The sequence below is a fragment of the Lissotriton helveticus genome, chromosome 7 (genome assembly GCF_964261635.1).
Source record: "Lissotriton helveticus chromosome 7, aLisHel1.1, whole genome shotgun sequence".
NCBI lineage: Eukaryota > Metazoa > Chordata > Amphibia > Caudata > Salamandridae > Lissotriton > Lissotriton helveticus.
The window spans coordinates 531,349,229-531,372,285 of NC_136068.1; the positions used below are offsets into that span (position 1 = coordinate 531,349,229).

General features: G+C 48.1%; 1 protein-coding gene across 5 annotated transcripts in view; it reads right to left on the reverse strand.

Annotated features, from left to right (window-relative positions):
- Nucleotides 1–23,057, reverse strand: part of LOC144768719 (up-regulator of cell proliferation-like) — a 583,220-nt gene that overhangs the window by 56,797 nt on the left and 503,366 nt on the right. The window contains exon 1 of one of the 5 annotated variants that reach the window (XM_078652594.1): nucleotides 8,140–8,343. The exons of the other annotated variants lie outside the window; for them this stretch is intronic. The gene's annotated coding sequence lies outside the window, so the exon portion shown is untranslated. Of the gene's footprint in view, nucleotides 1–8,139; nucleotides 8,344–23,057 lie in introns of those variants that run through there. 5 annotated transcript variants of the gene reach the window in all.

A 23,057-nucleotide genomic window follows, 5' to 3' on the forward strand; every position in this document is an offset into this window, starting at 1 on the left:
AGTCTCTCTCTCCAAACTACAATTTTGTCAACAAGAAGTAACCTACCTAGGTCACATCTTATCGAAGGAGGGAAGGAGACTGACGCCAGAAAGAATGCAGGCAATAGCAGAACTGAGTGCCCCAAAGACACAGAGAGAGGTTCGAGCCTTCTTGGGCATTACATCGTACTGTAGACAATGGATACCGAATTTCTCACTACTAGCTAAACCCTTGCTGGCGCTACTCTGTAAAGACACGCCCAATCCTATGCCCTGGTCTGAAGATTGTCAGACGAGTTTCCACGAGTTGCGTGATGCATTGTGTTCGGCTCCTGTGTTGGGAAACCCCAACTACAGTAAGCCTTTTACATTATACGTCCATGAGAAGGAAGGTTGTGCATTATCAGTCTTAACACAAACCTTTGGGGACAAACAGCGCCCATGCGCGTATTTTTCGGCAACTCTAGACCCTGTGGCTAAAGCCCTACCAAGTTGTCTGAGGGCTACCGCCGCAGCAGCTGTCTGCATTCGACAGTCTGCTGGATTAGTCATGAATAATACTCTGATCGTTATGGTTCCACATGCAGTAGACATTTTGCTAAACAGGACGAAGACACAACATCTTACTAGCGCTCGACTATCGAGTTACGAACTTACACTGTTAGCAAGTCACATCCACATAAAGAGGTGTGATACACTTAACCCCGCCACGCTATTACCCATCCCGACAGAAACAGACGAGATGGATAAACATGACTGCTGCTTTAGGACAGAAGAAGAGACAAAAGGGAGAGTAGACTTACAGAACACTCCCCTTCTTGAATGCAATGACACTTTATGGGTTGATGGTTCATGTTTCAAGCTGCCGAATGGTGACACGACTGCAGCATATGCCGTAACAACATTACACACCATTATAGAAACCGCGCGTATTTCCCACCATTCTGCACAAGCGGCAGAACTTATTGCACTTACCAGAGCATGTGTGTTAGCAAAAGGAAAGCGAGTGAATGTGTACACTGACAGCCAGTACGCCTTTGGTGTGGCTCACAGTTTTGGGAGATTGTGGCGAGAACGTGGTTTCCTTACATCACATGGCGCAAAGATACAACATGGTCCGCTAGTTAATGAACTCCTTGAGTCACTGACCTTGCCCCTACAAGTTGCCGTTATGAAATGCAGTGCACACAAAAAGATTCAGGACGATGTTGGCCGCGGGAATGCATTTGCAGACGAGGTTGCGAAAGAGACTGCAAGGAACACAATGAGTCGGATGTATGTTGCGGGTCCCGCTATATGGATTGCTGATGTGGGAATGTGTGAAGACACCATTGAAAGCGTGAAATCTTTACAAGCCGAGGCAACTGAGAAAGAGTTGAATGAGTGGAGAGAAAGTAAGGGTAGACTAGATGCGAATGTTTGTTGGGTCGAATTGTCGGAACACCAGCGATGGCTATTACCTAATGCATACGTACTTGCAGTAGTAACGATGGCTCACGGCATTGCGCACATCAGTTCAAAAGGAATATGTAAACTATTGGCCCCAGTATGGCACAATAGCAATATCCCAAAATATGCAGAGAATGTGGTCAGAAACTGTATGTTATGTCTAAAACACAATCCCGGTAGAGGAACTCCAACTCCAGCTGGTCATTTTGCGCCTCCAACGTATCCGTTCGAGGTTTTGCAGCTCGATTTCATCCACATGGAGAGGTGCAACAATCTAAAGTATGTGCTCGTTGTTGTTTGCGCCTTTTACAGGTGGGTGGAAGCGTACCCCCTTAAGGACAATACCGCCTTGACAACTGCCAAAGGCCTTGTCAAAGAGTTCTTCCCTAGATTTGGTATGCCTAGAATTGTCTGGAGTGATAATGGAAGTGAATTCGTAGGACGCGTGATGAAGAGAGTGTGTGAGTGTCTAGGCATACACCAGAAGTTCCACGCTGCAAATCACCCCCAATCAGCTGGATTAGTAGAGTGCTACAATGGCACGTTGAAACTCAAGCTAGCCAAGATCCAAGCCAGTACAGGTCTTAAATGGCCTGACGCCTTGCCCCTAGCACTCTTGTCAACTAGGATGACTGTCCATTCCAGATTAGGACTTCGCCCTCACGAGATAGTGTTTGGCCGCCCAGCCAACGTCTGGGGCGTGCCAAGGCCAAAGAAACTTAGCGAAATAGAACACCTCGTACTGCTTGACTATTTGTGCGAATTGACAGCTAAATTGCGTGTTTTACACCAACAGGTTCACAGTTGCTCTCCGCCAGCCTCTGACGATCCAGGTCATACCATCGAACCCGGCACTTGGGTCCTGGCGGAATTTCCAGCGCACAAACAACGGACAGCCGAGGTGGACCGGACCATACCTGGTACTTCTTTCCACGAGGTCTGCTGTTCAGGTGAAAGGCAAAAAGAACTGGGTGCACGGGACCCATTGTAAACGGGTCCCTCTGCCCCTTCCATACGACCAGTGGGTCAATAAAGGACTTGCCGACTCTGAAACAGAATCCATACCTCGTTTCATCCCTTTCAGCGATGCACGTTTAAAAGAGACTGGCACCGAAAAGGAGAGTGATCATATTTTGCAAGGACTTGTGTCACTGTCTATGCAGTTGGACACTACCGAACCTGAGACATTGTTTGAAGACACTTCCGTACCTGGGAAACGACGGTACAACTTGAGATCTAACCCCAGAGACTAATAAAAGAGCAAACTAATGTGATTTCTTTTCCCCTAAGAACTATTTTTTTGATTTTTCAGCTCTCTCGTCCCAGGGAACTAGCTCATTTTTGATTTTCGAACCGCCATCCGGTTCCGCTGCTAGGGTCGCGGTTGAAGTGTGGGGAGTGCAACCGGGGAAGTTTTAGGTTAACGGTTCTGGTTGGTCCGAGGGAGTTACCCTGGACTGAACGGAGCGCACTCCCTGGCAGAATCAACCTACCACCGCGGGCAGCAAGTAGAGGATGGAGTTTCCAAGGGTAGAGAGACCTGCCAGATTCACGAACTTTGAAAGACAATTGTGTACCATACTGTCCAGAAGAAGATTTTTAATATGTGTTTTAATGCTGTGTAGCATAGTAATGTTCTCGACTGGTTATGCTCTGCTCGTATTTCAAGTTTCCTTATTCCAAAATGACACCCGGCCAACGCCTCCTCCCACTCTCTCTCCACACTCCTTTCACCCTCTACCTGAACACGAGTCTGCCAGAAGACTCGAATTTGTAAATAACTCATTTATTCAACTCCTACACCAACACCAGTCCATAATGAACACTTCAAACTGTTGGATATGCGGACTCATGCCGCACACGACTGATAAGGGTATCCCATACTTCATCCTGCCATTCAGTTATTATGGTTCTCTGTGGGCTTTCCAGACGATGTTCCTGTTCGCCCTAGAACCATACCCAACTGGTTCCATTGAAAGCGATTCTAACAACAAGGCACTAGTGGCAGGGATAAGAAACATGAGTAGAGAGTTCGACACATATCTAACGATCCCCAAAGATGAACTCACTCCATACACTCGTTGGAACGTAACTAAATATGGGGTTTACCTGAGTAAGAGCCAGACAGCGAAGAAATCCCGCCCAGTTTGGATAGTACCCCACCGAGGTCACTTATGTTTACAAGGTATTGGTAGGGATCCCAAAGCACAATTAGGAAAGAGCGTATGCACGGAAACATATGTGTTCGCTTCCCGAACTTCCCCTATACTCTTGGCAGCCAAAGGCACGTATTTCGTCTGCCACGACCAAGCCTATACATGGTTGTCCCCTGACTTCTCAGGCACGTGTTTCATCTCATTTCTGCTGCCTCCCACCTACACGGCCCGAGCAGATTACCATCGGACAAGGACAGCTAGAGATGTCGTGAGTAACGACGACACCGCGGGTCAGGAATTCGCTGACTTCGCAAAGGGTTTTCTGCCATTTTGGGGGCCTATGGTGAACAGCAGGAATATTCGCAGGTTATCAAGGATAGTCGAATCCGCCGTGATCACAACGGCCGGAGCACTTGGCAATTTGACGACCGAGCTTCAGTCGGATCGACTTATGACCCTTCAGAACCGAGTTGCCCTAAATATCATACTCGCCGATCGTGGTGGTGTGTGTAGAGTGATCCAATCTAGTTGTTGCATTTTCATCCCTGATAACGCACCGACAGTGTACCAAGCCATCTCTAAACTACACAAAATATCTGGTTCCCTTCACGTGGAAAGAGGAGATTGGTCCTTGCTAGGGTGGTTCTGGGGACTGATCACTGCCTGGGGATGGAAAACACTGATCTTCATTGGAATGATCTTAGCACTTCTGTTTATGTTCTGCCTGTGTGTACAGTGCGCTCCTGCACTCTGTGGCCTCTGTGCTACTTCATGTGTACGGAAGCCTGTGTCAAGGGACGAACTGAGCAACAGAGTGATGTTACAGCAGCATCTCCACGAATTCCTTCATACAGATTTGGACTCAGATTAACATGAATTATTGCCTTACATAAGGGCAAAAGGAGGGTCTGTGGTTCTGAAAATCTGGACCCTGTTATCCCGATATCGAGGTCCAATACCCGTGTCACAAAATATCAACGTACCATGACGAATTTGGTGTCTACGAACCGATAATGATTAGGACATCATTCTTATACATTTGCGTCATAGTCGAGGGTCGCCAACACCCCTAAATCGTAGTTTCCGTCCCGACCCCTTAGACTCCATTTTGTGAACGACATCCATCTTACGTCTTGCCCTCATGATAAGTCAATTAAAGGTCGAGCTTGATCTAAAAGGAAACGTCCACCTTCCCTGACTTCCCCCTGACCTGTCCCAACTGACTCCATTGCCTTCAGCCAAACCTGTTTGGGCAGCCCCTCGCCCAGTGGCCAAATACGATAGCATCAATACATAACATTCCTCAAACCATTCACTGCATACAGACCATGCTTTCTACAAACATGCACCTGTCCATATCCCTTGTTTATGGCCAGTTTTATGACTGGGTGGTACCTTCCTTTATTGGTGTTTCATCGATATCTGATGGGAGTTCCGGGTCTGGCTGGTAATCTATCACGAACTGGACATCTAAAATGTGGGCTTGCTTACATGACTTCGCTCTTTGTATTATTGTAGAAATATGTTTACAGCCATATCATAAACTCAAGAATTCTTGCTTGCAGCTATTATTTATGTATATAAGGAGAAGGCTGGTTCTGTAAAAACGAACAGTCTCCTGAGAACACATGACCCGTGTTTGTCGTGCTTCTAGGACACGTGTTACTTGGTAGCTACCAATAAACTTGATCTCTGACTGCGACTAGAAGACTCAGCGTTTCTGTGGTCCGGAACAAGGGAGAACTCAGAGGTCTTCGGGTGTTATCCCCTGGCACCACCGGGTCCCTAAAAACCCGGCACCTCAGTACCCATGACTCACTAATAATAACCCCAACTCCCTCTCCCACCTTCGTGATAAGTGGGAGGGCTGGCTTGGGGCACTAGAGGATGCCGACTGGAGAGATGCCTTGATGGCCCCCAAAACAATCAGTCTTGGAGCAGCTTCGGTTGGTCCAAATTTACTTCCTGCATGCTGCCTATCTTACACCGCTGCACCTTCACAGCGCAGGGCTCCGGTTGGATGCCCTTTGCATCCGCTGCTTCCACCCCAGTGCAGACTTCTATCACATGGTGTGGCTTTGTCCCGCGATACAGAGATACCGGGAGTCCTTAACAGGAGAATAGACTGAGGTCTTGGGCTGGGAGGTCCCTTTTGCTCCTACACGTATTCTATTGGGCATAACTGATGGTCTGGACGGTAGCAGAGCCAAAAAGCTTTTTCTTAACACAGCCTTGGTGGTAGCAAAGAGGGATATCGCTGCCCATTGGCTGATGGCTACAGCGCCAACATTGGCACGCTGGCGCAGGGGGTGGACTGGTGTGCCACCCCAGAACGACCTATTTATGTGGCCAGGGGATGCCCACGGAAATTTCACCGAATGTGGGGTAAGTGGTTGGGGGTCATATAGTTTTAAGGTGGGTCGGCTGGATCTATGGAACGCTTCTAGGGATTTTGGCCTTTGATTTGCATGAATGTCACCTTTTATGTCAATGTGAGTTGTGCTTACCCTGGACTATTCCCATGCAATGTAATCCTGAATGGTGCGGTTTGTTTGGTTACATTGGAAACTCAATAAAATTGATTATAAAAAAAAAAGTCAAGACTTTCAGTTGCAATTTTGTAAATGGCACTTTTAAAAAGCTGTATCAAAAGGAGTGGGAAAACCCAATGTACCCTTGGAGGCTTTGGCGATAAAACTTGAAATAAGTGAAGGTTTTCCTACGAGGGATTTTATTTGTAAGTGAATATCAGAGATATTATCTCAAAGGGATTTATTGCTGTTCAACCCTGACTAGTGGTGAACGGATGATCAATCTAGCATTGAAAGAATAATTTTACTTAGCAGACATCTGTCAAAAAATCATAAAGTGTAATACACGGGGCAGACTTTACTTCAAACAAAACATATATTTAATATATGAACAAATAAGGGCCAGGGAAATGAAGTTGAAATCAACCTGACATAGTTCTAGAGGTGACATGAATTTGCCTGCAAAGAAACTATGGGCCTCATTAGGATGACGGACGGACCTGCGTCCGTCCGCCACCCCCGTGGATGAGGGACCGTCCGCATGGGCAGCGGCGGTCCCTCCATGCAAATTAGGATGTGACCGCCACCCTGGCGGTCACATCCTGGATCTTTAACCTTGCGGCGGGTGCTGCTTGAAGCAGCACCCGCTGCAAGGTTAAAAAAGCATGTTTCACATTTACATGCACAAAGAGGCAGGCACCGTGCGGTGCCTGCCGCTTTGTGCATGCAAATGCAGGGGGGTACCATAGGTACCCCCCATGTGCACCCCCACCTCCCCTTTACCCTGGGGGCCCGCAAGGGCCCCCCAGAAGCAAAGGTCCACATGCTTTTCCACGGCGGAAAAGCATGTTTACTCATGCTTCCTAATTTGGCTGACGGTGTCTTGCAGACACCGCCACCAAATGGCCCGGCAAAACCCGCGGATCAGCGGCGGACGGACATGCCGTCCGCCGCTGGTCCCACCACATTCCCACCGCCATCCTAATCTGGCGGTGGGTGTTTGATGTGGCCGCGGCAGTGAATCCGCATCCTCCGGGCCGGCGGTGGCTTCCTCCGGCCCGGAGGATGCGGATTCACCGCCATCCTAATGAGGCCCTATGTGTACATCTATTCTGTGAGTTGGTAAAGGAAAACAATCTGATACAACAGAAAATAATTCCTCCAAATGAACAAAGAAATAGATGTTGCAGTCGACGTTTCGGTCTGTGTTGGCGATGAGACCGTCAGACCATCTTCAGGACGTGGGGTTGATTGTAAAACCAAATAGTATTCCATTATGTACAATGTGTATAAATATTTAAACATTGTCAACAAAATTAATCAGTATATTTAAGGACGTAAAAGACGCACCCGTGTGAAAAATAAAAGATATATGGAGCCAAAAGAAAAAAAATTACATCTCGACCCGAAAATGTGGGTAGGAGAGGAACCCAAATCACCATGTAAGGAAAAGAGCGTTGATTTTTACAGAGGAAAAATACCTCTTCTCAAAATGTTGTCAAATTAATATTGCTTACTTATATAATTCCTTTTTAAGGAGCCAAGAAAATTGAACTTGTGCACCGTCTGGTTAAACAAATATCTAATAAACGAAGTATGCATAAGTCTGGGATTAAAATAATGTTATACTATCCCGAGTATATTCAGATTACTGGAATACATGTGACAATCGAATGAACATTGTCACTGTGTTCTTTAAAATTTAGTAACAAAACATGGTGCCACCGCAATATTCTCTCTCTACTGACAGCCATGACTAAATGCTCTTGTCTCACCAACATACTTAGGTGACCAGATCAAGTATACCACAGTGTCTACACCAGTAGTCTATTTTCTTAAACGCTCGACTAAACTGGAGACACATTTAAATAACGTACTTCAACAGTAGGGCATGTAACATGCAATTATGCATTGTTGAAAAATGGTACACAAGATTATCTATGTATCTAAAAATGCCCGGTGATGAAAAAAAAAAAAATTTGATACATATAGCATTCTGTCTTTGTAATTTACACTGCGCTTACCTCCGAATGAGTGAGGGTACGATGCATAGGAGCACAAATAAATCAGCACCTTGGCACGTCAAATATTCTCGAGTAGCTATCGAGGGATCTAAAAGCAGACAGGCGTAGGTTACAGTGGGCATTTCATTAAAGTTAAATGGTGCTATTTGTTTGCCTGCAAAATGCTCACCTGGTTAGTTTAGAAAGCTTGTGCACACGTTCTGATTCCCGTCAGTATGGAACTGAGAGTAAGCGTGGTGCCATTTCTGGTGTGTTTAAATCCTCGATTCTATGTGGAAGAGGTGTGGCGCCGCGGCCAGGGCGACTGACGCTGGAATCTGGGGACCACGGTTCGATCCCCGGCTCCGGCGGCAGGTTAGCCCAGCACCATGTGACTCTGGGCAATAGCTCGCTTAATCTTCCCGACGGCCCCCCAGCGCCTAGAGACCCTTACGGGTGATTGTGCGCTTTACAAATGTGGACTTTACTTTACTTTATTGAAGGAGTAGTTTCTGTCCTATAACTCCAGTTCTGTAGTAGGGGTATCTCTGTTATAGTCATAATCTAGTGAATAGTCCCACCCCGGCAATCAAAAATAATCTCATAAGTTGTCATAAAATTGCAGAACTGCAAAGACACTTAAGAGAGAATTTAAAGACAAATAATGCAGCCAATATCCACAGGCTACACTGTCCAGTACTTCAACTAGAAATTTCACAAAAAAACCCACAAACAGCACAGCCTGCCCAGTTTCTCCCATAGAGAAACTTGCTTCTACCAGTAAAAGCCTCTGGAATGATAGAGAGGAAGGCATGGACAGACAAGCCCCATAGGCTGCCATTATGTGGCTTAAATAGGATACTGTGCCGTTAAGAGAACTTTCCAGAACTTCTCCCAGTATCCCAGAATGCACAGCAGGTCCCTCTTACTTTCAGTTTGTTTTGAAGGCATAGCACGCCAGACCTGTAGCATTCCTTTCATAAACATCTCTCTCTCCACCGGGGAGGCGGGCGGGCGCTTATGACTATAACAGAGATACCCCTACTACAGAACTGGAGTTACAGGACAGAAACTACTCCTTCTGTAGTAGGGGATCTCTGAGTATAGTCAATCTAGTGAATAGAATGGCAAGCCCATCCCCACACCAAAGTGGCGGTGGAGAAAAGAAAAATAACACCACTATTGTGCGAACAGATTTCGCAGCGAAGCCTGCCCAACCTGAGCGTCTGCCCTGGCATCAGTGTCCAGGCAGTAATGCTTAGCAAAGGTATGGACCGACTTCCAAGTGGCCACCTTGCAGATTTCTGCAATTGGAACATTACGGAGCTGAGCTGTCGTGGCAGCTTTGCCCCTGGTGGAATGAGCCTTAGGCTTACCCCCTAAGGTCTTATTAGCTTTTTAGTAACACAGCTGTATGCAGGACACAATCCACCTAGAGATAGACTGCTTAGAGGTCGCAAGACCCGTCCTGACCGATCCATAATTGATAAACAATTGGTCTGACCTACGAATATCTTTGGTTTTATCCAGATAAAATTTCAACACCCTCCTAACGTCCAGGGAATGTAAAGACCTTTCCGCTGGAGATGAAGGATTCTGAAAAAACGTAGGCAAAGTTATGGTCTGGTTGACATGAAAATCAGAAATAACCTTGGGAAGAAATTTAGGGTGAGTACGCATACCAACCTTAGCAGCATGAAATACAGTATAAGGTTCTTGGCAACACAACGCCTGAATTTCACTCACCCTGCGGGCCGATGTAATGGCCACGAGGAACGCCGCCTTCCAGGACAGGTGCTGCAACGAAGCCTTATGAATAGGTTGAAAAAGCTCCTTCATCAATCTGGACAGCACCACATTCAATTCCCATGAAGGCGAAGGAAGCCTGACAGGAGGGAACACTTTCTTCAAGCCTTCCAGAAAATCTTTGATCACAGGGATCTGGAAAAAGGAAGTCTGTGAAGGGCATTTCCTGTAGGCAGTCAATGCAGCGAGATGAACCTTAATGGAATGGACATTAAGGCCAGACTGCGCCAAATGTAGAAGATAAGGAAGGAGGACGCCCTCCTTACATGTCGTTGGATCATAGTTCTTGGACTTGCACCAGATACAAAATCTCTTCCACTTGTACGCATAGGAAGTGCGAGTGGAAGGTCGTTTAGACTCCTTCAGTATGTCCATGCAATCTTCTGGCAGATTCAAATGACCATATTGCACTATCTCAGGAGCCATGCCGCCAAACTCAAAGACGAGAGGTTGGGGTGCAGCATCTGTCCCCGGAACTTCGTGAGAAGGTCCGGCCTGCATGGCAGCCGTATTTGAGGAAGGGAAGCAGGTCCGTGAACCACCACTGCCTGGGCCATTCCGGAGCAATAAGTATCATCCGCGCCCTGGACCGGGCCAGCTTGATGAGTACTGCCGGAATCAGGGGAATGGGTGGAAAAGCGCACAGAAAGCTGTTCCACCAGCTGATCCATAGCGCATTCCCCAGCGTCCCCCACTGGTAGTACCTGGAGGCGAAGTCTCGGCATTTGCTGTTTTCGGCGGTGGAGAACAGATCTACGTCTGGAGTTCCCCACCTTGCGAAGACTTCTCCTAGTACTTCGTCGTTTATGACCCATTCGTGGTTTTCCTGGAGCAGTCTGCTCAGTGCGTCCGCCTGAACATTCTGCACACCTGGCAGATGGGTAGCCGTTATCGTCCGTCCTCTGGCTAGAAGCCAGTGCCAGATCGCCTGCGCCTCCTGCGACAGGGTGCGCGATCTCGAGCCCCCCTGCTTGATGAGGTAATACATCGTGGTCGTATTGTCCGTTGTACAAGCAGAGAGTTGGTCTGAAAGGACGGATGAAAGGCCTTCAGTGCCAAGTGAACAGCTCCGAGTTCCAGGAAATTTATGTGATATGTGGCCTCCATCGGGGACCATGTTCCTTGAATCTGTAAGTCTACGTAGTGCGCCCCCCAGCCTTGGAGAGAAGCATCCGTCACGACAGTCTGAGTGGGAATGTCCTTGTGGAAAGGGACCCCTCTGAGGAGATTCTCTGCTGAACACCACCACTTCAGAGACTGAAGAGCATGCAGAGACAGTCGTATCTTGTCGTCCCAAGATCCTTTCCTCTGATCCCACTGGTCCTCCAAGCACTCCTGCAATGGTCTCATGTGCAGTCGTGCGTGTGGCGTTAGGAAGATACAAGAGGCCATCGATCCCAGTAGAGAAGACACCGTCCTCACTGTCGTAGATGGAGTGATCATAAGAGCCTGAGCCTTCCACAGGAGTGATAATCGTCGCTCCTCCGAAGGAGACATGCTTGCTGACAGCGTATTGATGGAGGCTCCCAAGTACTGTATGCCCTGGACCAGAGTCGGGACAGACTTGGACATGTTGATGGAACGCACGTCTTCTGGAAGTGGGCTTGCACTTCCGAGAAGGAGGAGGCCTTTATCAACCAATCGTCCAGGTACGGGTAGAGGAACACCTTGTTCTTTATCAGGTGCGCCGCTACCACCGCCATGCACTTCGAGAATGTTCTCGGTGCAGACTTCAGTCCGAATGGCAGTACTGTGTATTGATAATGATTGGCGCCGACTTGGAATCGCAGGAACTTCCTGTGTTTGTGTGCAATGGGCACATGGATGTATGCATCTTGTAGGTCTATAGCACATAGCCAGTCCCCCTGTTGCAACTGAGGATAAATCTGATGCAACGACAGCATGCAAAACTTTTCTCTGCGAATCCATTTGTTTGCTTGTCGCAAGTCCAGAATGGGGCTGAACTCGTTCTTGTCCTACTTGCGAACAAGGAAGAACTGGGAGTACAGACCTCTTCCTCTTTGAGACAGAGGTACGTCTTCTATCGCCCTTTTCCTTAGCAGGATATCGGCCTCCGCCTGGAGCTCGCGCAGCTGAAACTGCGAGCTGACCGGAGGGATTGATGGAGGCGGACTGGTGAACCGAAGACTGTATCCATTGCAAACAATATTCAGCACCCACTTGTCCTGAGTCATTTTTCTTCACTCTGCCAGAAAAAATTGAACGCTTCCCCCCACCGGAGTGGGTAACGGATGTAGGGGAAGTAAGCGCTCAGGGCCTAGACCCGGCCGGACCTTTAGTCGCTGTTGCCGACTGGTGGCCGCCTCTGCCTTTCTGGCGCTTCTGGAACGGTCTTCGGAACTGCTGCTGTTGTTGCTGCTGCTGTTGTCCTGAAGACTGGCCATGCCCTCTGCCCTGGCCACCGAACCGTTGCTGGAACGATCGGTACGACTTCTTGTTCTCCTTGGGTTTTTCGAAACCCACAGCCTTGAGCGTTTCGGCCTCCGCCTTAATGCGGGCCATTTCGTCATCCGCATGTTTTCCAAATAGGGTTTTCGCCAGAGAATGGTAGATTGGCAACCCTTTGTTGTGCGTCCGATTTTAGCGACGTGAGGCGGAGCCAGGCGTGTCTTCGCTGGTTAATTCCATGGCAGAAACCATGCGCCGCCAGCAGGGAAGAGTCGGCTGCGACACTGATGACCTGATTCGCCACCAACATCCCCTCATTCAACACCTCTTGGAAGTCTTCTCGCTTATCACGTGGCAGATGTTCCACAAACTGCTGTAGAGATTCCCAAAGGGCTCGGTCATACCGCCCCAACAAGGCCGTGGCACTCGCAGCCTTCATGGAAGTCGCAGATGTCCCACAAACCTTTCTCCCAGAAGAATCCAGCCACCTGGATTCCTTATCTGGCGTAACTGTGGAGGACGGAGTAGTGGCATGCTGTTTACGAGCCGCCGTCACAATCAGAGTCTGGAGGGGGTTCCACCCTTAGAAAAGCCGGATCAGAGTCGGGAGCTCGGTATTTTTTCTGCAGTCTCGAGGGGGCCGCCTTAGTCACCGCCGGGGTGAGAAAAAGGTCCATGGCCGGGTCTTCCAGGCCCGGTACCAGTGGTAGTAATGGGCGAGACAGATGTTTCTGGTGCAGCGTCTCAAAGATCAGCGATGTCTTTGGCGTGGGCACCGTCAACAAGATGCCCAATTTTGCTGCACCTCGTAAAAGGACGTCATGGAAAGACACCAGATCATCAATCGGTGAAACCCTTGTTTGCGGTGACTCCGACAAAGTCGGAGAATAGTTCCTGGTCCCTGAAGACCTTGTCCGGGAACGAGACCTGTGCCTCCTGTGGCGCCGTCTCGACCGTGTGGACAACCTGTTGCGCGATCGTTCCCTCCTCCTGGAACGTGATAGCGATCTTCCAGTACGTGGGCGCTCCGCAGGTTTCCGTGGAGGCGTCTTCCGTGGCCTATCCTGGGTTTTAGGTTTTGGAGTCCCCTTAGGCGGTGTAGGGAGCGGAGGCAGTGACACCGATCTCGGTGGTAGGACAGGAGGTATCTCCGGCCGAGGAGCGGGCCCATGAGGTGGGACCGGTGGCAGAGGTTGTCCCGCTGGAGGAAGCGGAGGTAGAGTAGGATTGATGGGAGGATCCTCCTTAGGTAGAGGAGGAGGAGTCTTAGGCCGAGGTGGTGTATAAACCACCGAGTACACCGAGCCCGGTGACTTCTTCGGGGGAGGTGACTGTGAGCCAGACCCTCCAGTATGTGAGCGACGCCTCCGGCATCCTTCACTAGACCCAGTGTGACTTTTGGTGGCAGAACTCCGTCTGTGCCGCTTAGGAGAGGCGGAAAGCCTCAGAGGCGCCGATCTCTTTCTCCTCGACGTCGAGCGTCGCTTTCCCGACGTGGAACTTCGACCCCGCGACTCTGGCGTCGAACGCCGCCTCCTCGACTTCGAGAGCTTCTTCCTCGACGTCGAACGCCGCCACCTCGACGACGAACGGTCAGTCCTCGCCGACTCCTTTGTGTCGACCGTTTTCTCGCGGTCCTAGACGTCAAGGAGCCCCTCGACGGCGACCATCTGCTCGACGGCGAACGGCGGTGTCGCTTTGACGGTGAGCGCCGATGCCTGTCGGTCCTTCTTCGACGTCGATGACTCGACGCTGACGTCGACGACGAAGATGCCGTCGGCGGTGATTTCGATGGCGGCCTACCCAGGCCTCTCGACGTCGACCTTCCACGCTGTCTCGACCCGGAGCCCCGGGGAGATGGGGAACACACCGTTGTCATCCCTCTCGACGTCGCCGTCGATGCAATCGACGTCGACGGAGACCGGGACCGTTTGCTGGGCTTCCTGCCTCTGGGGAGCCCCCCCAGAGACCTCAGCAGGGGCAGAGGGAGCCTTCCCAGCCTGCCAAGACCCACCTGCAGCCTGCAGTCGTCTCTCCTCTAGGCCTTGAAGCCTAATCTTCAGCCTGTCCCTCAGGGTCCTTGTAGTGAAGGTCTGGCAGATGTCACAATCTTCAGGGACATGTGCTTCAGGGAGACAGAGTATTCAGACGTTGTGTGGATCAGACTTGGCCTTCGTCCTTCCACATGCTGGGCACTTGTCGAAGAGAGCAGGCATTTTAGAGCCCTAAAAAGCCTGAACAAATACACAGGAGTGAAGGGAAACACCAAGTACACAAACTGAAAACACTTTTAAATCCAAAAGTGCACAAAATTCCAATAAACCCTTGAAAAAGGGAGATCTCAATGCACCAGGGTCCTGTTAGCAGGAGCCGGAAAAAAGAACTGTAAGTAAGAGGGACCTGCTGTGCATTCTGGGATACTGGGAGAAGTTCTGGAAAGTTCTCTTAAAGGCACAGTATCCTATTTAAGCCACATAATGGCAGCCTATGGGGCTTCTCTGTCCATGCGCCTTCCTCTCTATCATTCCAGAGGCTTTTACTGGTAGAGGCAAGTTTAGGCTGTGCTGTTTGTGTTTTTTTTTGGTGGAATTTCTAGTTGAAGTACTGGACAGTGTAGCCTGCGGATATAGGCTGCATTATTTGTCTTTAAATTCTCTCTTAAGTGTCTTTGCAGTTCTGCAATTTCCTAACAACTTAAGAGATTATTTTTGACTGCCGGGGTCCTCGCACATGGGCGGGACTATTCACTAGATTATGACTATACACAGAGATCCCCTACTACAGAACATCCGTTTCCATAAAAAACGGACTAACTCCAAGAGCATGCACAGACATAAAAGGCGACACTAGAGAATACTTTGTCGCCCATTTTGGAACATGTTCATGTTAAATGTTAACTACTGTTAAAGAATATCGGACTATTTGTTGAGTTGAATCATTAATGAAAATCCAATAGTCAAAGCCGGATATATATCTAACTGTTTACCTGCAACCAGCAACTGTGGCAGTTGTTGTGCTACAGAGAATTTAGTTCAACACTGCATATTAGGTGGAATTAATGACGATGATTTCAGTAATGAATGTCTAAAATATAAATATACACATATATATATATAGATGTATATATATATATATATATATATATATATATATATATATATATATATATATATATATATATATATATATATATATATATATATATATATATTCACTGAAAAAACCATAGGTTAGAGACCATATATAGTTAGGAATTAGCATTTACAAAACCTTGAAAATTCACTGAAAAAACCATAGGTTATAGACCATATATAGTTAGGGATTAGCATTTACAAAACCTTATTTTACTCACACAAAACCATTGAAATTCCATATATAGTTAGTTGCACTAACTATATATCGCGCACCCGCAATCCACTGCTGATGATGTCACATATTACATCATTCATGACATGGTCAGTGACATCACTGATGACATCACTGATGACATCTCAAATGACATCACTGATGACATCTCAAATAACATCACTGATGACATCACTGATGACATCATCCAGTGACTGTGTGTTTCTGTAAAGTTTAAATATGTTTGATATATTGAAGAATGAGTGGATGTATAAGTGTCTGGATGAAGGATTTAGTAGGTGCGTGACTGACTGTATGAGTGAGTGAATAAATGTGTCGTACTAAATGCATGGGTTAGTGACTAAACTGTCTGAATGTGTGCATCAGTATGTCTGTTGTGATGTAAACTGCTGCATGTGTTGATCATTAGCTATACGAGAGGCTATATGTGTTATTGATTGGTTGCCCAAGTATTTGTATGGGAGATTGAGTTTGTGTGGGGGTGGCTGGGAGGTGTGTGACTCTGTGCATAGATGTGTGAGCAGTTGATTCACTAGGTGTATGAGTTCAAGAGTGCATGTGGAAACAGCTACATGGGCGGTTGACTGTGTGCATGAGTGTATTGATGAGTGAATGGATATCTCAATGCTACATGTCATAGTAAGTACATATGTAAAACACAGTACATGTGAGAGTTGGCATATATAAATAACTGTGCATGAGAGCCACTGAATGTGTGAGTGGCTGTATGGATCATTGTGAACTTGTATCAGGGATTGTATAAGAGAGTAAATATGTGTTAGTATATGTTTGAATAAGTAAGGTGTGTATAACTGTATAGTTGAGGAAATGGAGGTGAGATTGTTTCTTTGCATGACTGACTAGGTGTGTGAGTAACTCCATGGATGAGTGACAGTGTGTGAGTGTCTGTATACACGGAGTGTATCTAAGGTTATATTAGAGTCTGAAGAGGTTTATCGTATTAGCACAAGAATGATGTCAAATGAGATGTCATCAGTGATGTCATTTGAGATGTCATCAGTGATGTCATCAGTGATGTCACTGACCATGTCATGAATGATGTAATATGTGACATCATCAGGAGTGGATTGCGGGTGCGCGATATATAGTTAGTGCAACTAACTATATATGGAATTTCAATGGTTTTGTGTGAGTAAAATAAGGTTTTGTAAATGCTAATCCCTAACTATATATGGTCTATAACCTATGGTTTTTTCAGTGAATTTTCAAGGTTTTGTAAATGCTAATTCCTAACTATATATGGTCTCTAACCTATGGTTTTTTCAGAGAATTTCAATGGTTTTTTAATAGCAAATATCATAAGCTGTCGAATGTCAAGTACGTGGTAAGTAAAAACATTTTCGTGTTTATGCACACTGATCTGCTTTGAATGCTGCCCCCCCCCACCCTCATTTCTATTAGGAGTACTCTCTCTTTGCAGATAGTGAAGGGTAGTTAACGCAGGCCTTTGCCCCCGTTGTAATCCGTCATGCCTGCTTCTCTCTCCATTTGATTGATTGTTATCCAAGCATTTACTGTTTTAGAATTGGTTCTCTTTGGTTCATTCTCTATTTACAAACAAGCCCAGAGTCGCAATACTCTGTTTAGTATTTGCAGATAGTGAAAAATCGTGTAAAAAACACAAAAGGAATCGAGCAAAATCAGTAGGCCACTAATGGGATCTCTTTTTGACCTCGCTAAAATAGAAACATTAGGAACAACCCCTCATGAGAAATACGAAACTAGTGAGATGAACTGAGCTCCACACCATGATGGCTGCAAGACAGCTCGGCTCCGCCACCCACCCAGCCCAAAATAACGATAAACTCTGTGCAAATATTACAAATATATACAACACACCAGCAAAGTAACAGGGTAAAACATTTTATTAAATAACTATTTACATAACTATTTTATACTTTTTGTTGCCCGATCCGGCTAGCTCAATCGATCGAGCATGAAACTCATGCACTCTGATAGTTCAAAGTTTTGAGGAGTGCTTGTTAGACTGTCTGAAGCTTATTTGCACCTGCTACAGCTTCACTATTCTCAATGTAAGTGGGGGCTGTTTGAGGACGTGACTGCATTTGAAAACAATGTGATGCGGTGCCTCCCTGAACCGCTTGACGGAGGCCCCCGAGGGACGGTGTGATGGCGCGGACTCGGAGGGGGCGCTTGGCTCTGGCCCCCTCCCCAAGTCGTGTTGCCCTGGTGTGGCCTGAGATCGCCCCCGACATAGGTGGCCGGCTCCCGGGGTCAAGCGGAACTTTTTGCCTTTTGGTGACTCTTCCATTCTTGACCTTGTCCCACAATCCGTTTGACCTAAAGACACGCTGTAGTGGGGCGCCCCTTTACCGTTTCAGTTGCCATTCCGCACGCTTTTGCTACACTGTGCCTCTTCCGCTATTCAGCTGTTTACCGCCCGCTCTTGCGACTACAGCGTCTCGCTCACCATGTAGTTGAGTTGCTCCCGCTCTTGCGGTGCAGCGATAGGCGGCTGCCACAGGACTCTCAAAATGGCGGCCGGCTCTTCAGATTTGGGCGTGGTCCACTAAAATGGCCCTGCGACACCTTGGAACTCGGACGCTTATCTGCTAGGGCTTGGGCTCCATTCTCAAAAGCGTCCCCTCAGCCTTGAAGATTCTACAAAGGTCTTGGGGGCCCCCGACTCCCGCAGGCTTCTGGTGGGGAGCGGCTGCCATGATTGCTCGTGGAATGGCCACGACGGAGCTACGAGATGGTGGTGCTCTCATGCTGACGCCAGCTTCAGTCTGAAACATCCAGAAACACTGTAGACTACCAATTCGATCAGTTCCGGTAGCGCCCCAACGTGACCCGGTAGAGAAGAACTTGCCCTCCCCTCTTTGACTGATGGTTCTTGTTGCCTGTCCCTTCTGTTGTCATTTAACAGAACTATTTAGCCTGCTGAAAGGGGTTGTGTTCCGACCGCTGGTTGGTGGAGACATTTTGACTATATTCTGGACCTGCGTTGTCGCGTAATGCGTCATATGACGCGCCGCGTTAGCGCATCCGGAAGTGCTCCGGTGCGCGAAGCGCAGCTTCCCGGAAGCGATCCGGGGCGCGGCGCGCGTAACGTAAGCATAACAGGTCATGTGACTTGTTAATAAAACTTTTCATTGGTTCATTTTACTTTTCTTATTCTAATGATGAAAGGCTTGGTCATATGACCTAAAAATTACACTTTTTATTACTTTCGAACATTATTTTTTCTTAAACATATATGTTATAATGTTCCAGGCTAATGTACTTTCCCGGAAAATTTACAACTGTCCTGCAAGTAAAATATATTCCTTTTTCGAGAAAAAGGGCGTTTCTTCGTCCCATGACGGAGCCGTTGAGCAAAAGAGGCTCGGCCTGCTGTCTTAGTCGCCGATACGCCTGAATATCAGATTCTGATCGATCACTTTATGTTGCAGGAGTAGAAAACACAACAGCCCTTGACCATTTATCTTTACTGCGTTCCTGCGTATTATACCTTTTACCCTTCATGTAATTGGACTGCTTTATTTCACTTGCCTTTTACTGATTCGAAAACAGTGACTATTATTAAAAACTTTACCAATGTAAATACTACTACCATGTTTTCTTTTAAAAACCTTTATTGTGAAAATGTCAGTATACAAATACGGGCCTATAACCACGTGGGCCGGCCACGGAGCAAACTGGAATCGTATATGATGAGGGGACATTTACACTGTAGAAAAACGTAACGGGCGGGCCATTAGGTTGCAGGAATTAAGGTGTCTAACAGTTGCGGAATCGGTGGACGTTAATTTTATAATCAAAGTACGACAGGACCAGTTACAATGAAATTATCTAGATATACATTTCCGGGCAAGTACCATCAGTAACGTTAATTCGAATTTTTAATAGTACAGTAATCAATAATACATCAGAACTTAATATCAATATTGATGTCCAAATGTTCAATCAGTACCCGTCCCCGCCCGCCATGTGCTCCAAAACTGCATACATATCTCGTGATATCAAGGCTGAGCAACCAGTACACATCAAGGAGTTGCCAACATGTGGGATACATATTATCCAAATAGAAGCAGTCACCTCGAGAATGTTTGTCTGTATGAGGTTCTACAAAATTACATATTCAAGAGGAACATCAAAGAAGATATTGATAAAGGAGTGTATGCTGTAATTGCAGATGAAGTGCCTCCACATGAAGAAGCGGGAGAGGCTCGTTTGCGCCGCCCCCCCCCCCCTTCGGGCACCCCACGCCGACTTTCGGCGCAGCATTGTAGGATGGCCACACCAGTGCGGCAACTTGCTGGACACCACCTCGGTGCCAACCGAATCTCAGCGCCTTGTGGTGTCTTCCATTCCGAAAATATTGTTGGCAGCATTTTGAAAGGAAAGATAAACAGCCGTTTGTGGCCCTCACTACACCGTTCTCCTAGTGAGTCTCACATTGTTACATTTAGGAAGAATGTTGAAGAGTAGTATGTTGAAAGTCTGAAGCCATTGTTCTACAAACTCTCAACCAGCCTTGGATGGAAAAATCCTGAAGAATGTACAAACTGAAAACCAGTTTTTGTCTGTATAGCATCAGCTGCAACGCTTGAGTCAGCTTTGTGTGAAGCCGCCATTTTGATTCAATCAATAGCGTCCCCCTGCACACATTTAGGGACCTGGTCGTGTCTTCAGGTCAAACGGATTGTGGGACAAGATGCACAAAGGAAAAGGAAAAAAGTTCCGCCGGACCCCGGGAGGCGGCCGCCTATGTCATGGGCGATCTTAGGCCACACCAGGGCAATAGTGAAGCTGCAGCAGGTGCAAATAAGCTTCAGACAGTGTTACAAGCGCTGCTCAGAACTCTCAACTATGACACCACCTCGGTGCCATCCGGATCTTGGCGCCTTGTGCTGGTTCCGGCCTATTCACACATCGGTCCGCTACTACAACCACCTCACAGGCCAACGGGGCACCCCACACCGACTTTCGGCGCAGCATTGTAGGATGGCCACACCAGTGCGGCAACTTGCTGGACACCACCTCGGTGCCATCCAGATCTCGGCGCGTTGTGCTGCCTTCGGCCTATTCGCCGCAAGTGCGCACGCAACTCAGCTGCATAGCGAGTGAAACACCAAGGGGCGCCCCACTGCAGCCGAGGAACCTCCATCTTGGGGGCGACGCACAGCATCACATTGCTTTCCAATGCAATCAGATCCTCAAACAGCCCCCACTGACTGACGCGAACTCACAGGCCAACGGGGCGCCCCACGCCGACTTTCGGCGCAGCATTGTAGGATGGCCACACCAGTGCGGCAACTTGCTGGACACCACCTCGGTGCCATCCAGATCTCGGCGCGTTGTGCTGCCTTCGGCCTATTCGCCGCAAGTGCGCACGCAACTCAGCTGCATAGCGAGTGAAACACCAAGGGGCGCCCCACTGCAGCCGAGGAACCTCCATCTTGGGACAACGCACAGCATCACATTGCTTTCCAATGCAATCAGATCCTCAAACAGCCCCCACTGACTGACGCGAACTCACAGGCCAACGGGGCGCCCCACGCCGACTTTCGGCGCAGCATTGTAGGATGGCCACACCAGTGCGGCAACTTGCTGGACACCACCTCGGTGCCATCCGGATCTTGGCGCGTTGTGCTGCCTTCGGCCTATTCGCACATCGATCCGCTACTGACGCCGCCTCACGTGCCAACGGATTTTCTACGCTTTTTATAGCCCTATGCCGCATAACAGGTCTTGTGACTTGTTTATAAAACTTTTCATTGGTTCATTTTACTTTTGGTTTCCTAATGATGGAAGGCTTGATCATATGACCTAAAAATAACACTTTTCATTGGATTAAAAAAAAAAATTTTCCCAAACGATGAAAGCCCCACCTTGTTTCTGGATGTTTCAGACTGAAGCTGGCGTCAGCATGAAAGCACCACCATCTCGTGGCTCCGTCGTGGTCATTCCGTGAGCAATCATGGCAGCCGCTCCCCACCGGAAGCCTGCAGGAGTCGGGGGCCCCCAAGACTTTTGTAGAATCTTCAAGGCTGAGGGGACGCTTTCGAGAATGGGGTCCAAGACCTAGCAGACAAGCGTCCGAGTTCCAAGGTGTCCCAGGGCCATTTCAGTGGACCAGGCCCAAAAAGGAAAGAGCCTGCCGCCATTTTGAGAGTCCTGTGGCAGCCGCCTATCGCTGCACCGCAAGAGTGGAAGCAACTCAGCCAAATGGCGGATTTTGGCACAGTGTACCAAAAGCGGGCGGAATGGCAACTGAAACGGTAAAGGGGCGCCCCACTACAGCAGACGAGCCTCCACCTGGGGAGGCCCGTTCACGCCGCCTCATCCCCCCCCCTCCCCCCCCCCCGGGGCGCCCCACGCCGTTATTCGGAGCAGCATTGTAGGATACCAAAACCAGTGCGGCAACTTACTGGACATCACCTGGGTGCCATCCACATCTCAGCGCGTTCTGCTGCCTTGGGACTATTCGCACAACAGACCGCTACTGACGAGGCCTCCCCCCGCACCCCCCGGGACGCCCCACGCCGTTATTCGGAGCTGCATTGTAGGATACCAAAAACCAGTGCCGCACCCAGGTAACATCACCTGGGTGCCGTCCAGAACTCAGCACGTTGTGCTGCCTTGGGACTATTCGCACAAAACACAGCTACTGACCATTGTTGCTTCTTTTTTCAAATTTTTTTTTTTAATGTATTTAGTGTTTTTGTTGCGTTATATATATTTATAAGTTATTAAAGTTTTATAATCCTACTACTTTGTTGGAGTGCTATATATTTTTAATGTGACACATAATTGTAAAAACTTTGATGTACAAAGAGGCATCCCTGGAATCTTCCGCTTCAGGCTCGGTCCCCTCCCCAATCACAATACAGGATGGTTTTCAGATAGTAGGAACGCGTGTGGTGTGACGGATCTCATCGGGTGGGGGCCTTGATCTACTGTAACTCCTTTGAAGAGGGGTGATTCTTTACAGCTGGGGCCATAAACTACATCTGCAAGGCTAGGTGATAGCCTGGGACCGGCCTGGACAATCGGACACAGAGGAAGAGGAGTGTCAGAGGGTGCGGTAGTGAATAGGGCGAAAGGGAGGTGTTGGGCGGGCACAGGGTGTGATTCTCAAGGAAGAGCAGCGCAGATGGGGGAGGTTTATTGCCCATGCATAAGACAGAGAGCGGGGGTGACCAGTGCCTGGGGGAGATGCTTGCGAGGGTGGGGAGCCATGCTAAGGATCGACAGCGTGCAGAGAGTGGGTCTGGTCTAGGCATCTAAAATGGCTGCCGTGCACGACAAAAGTGTGGCATTTGAAAAAAGGCAAGATGGCGCAGACAATGTTTTTCAACACTTCCTGA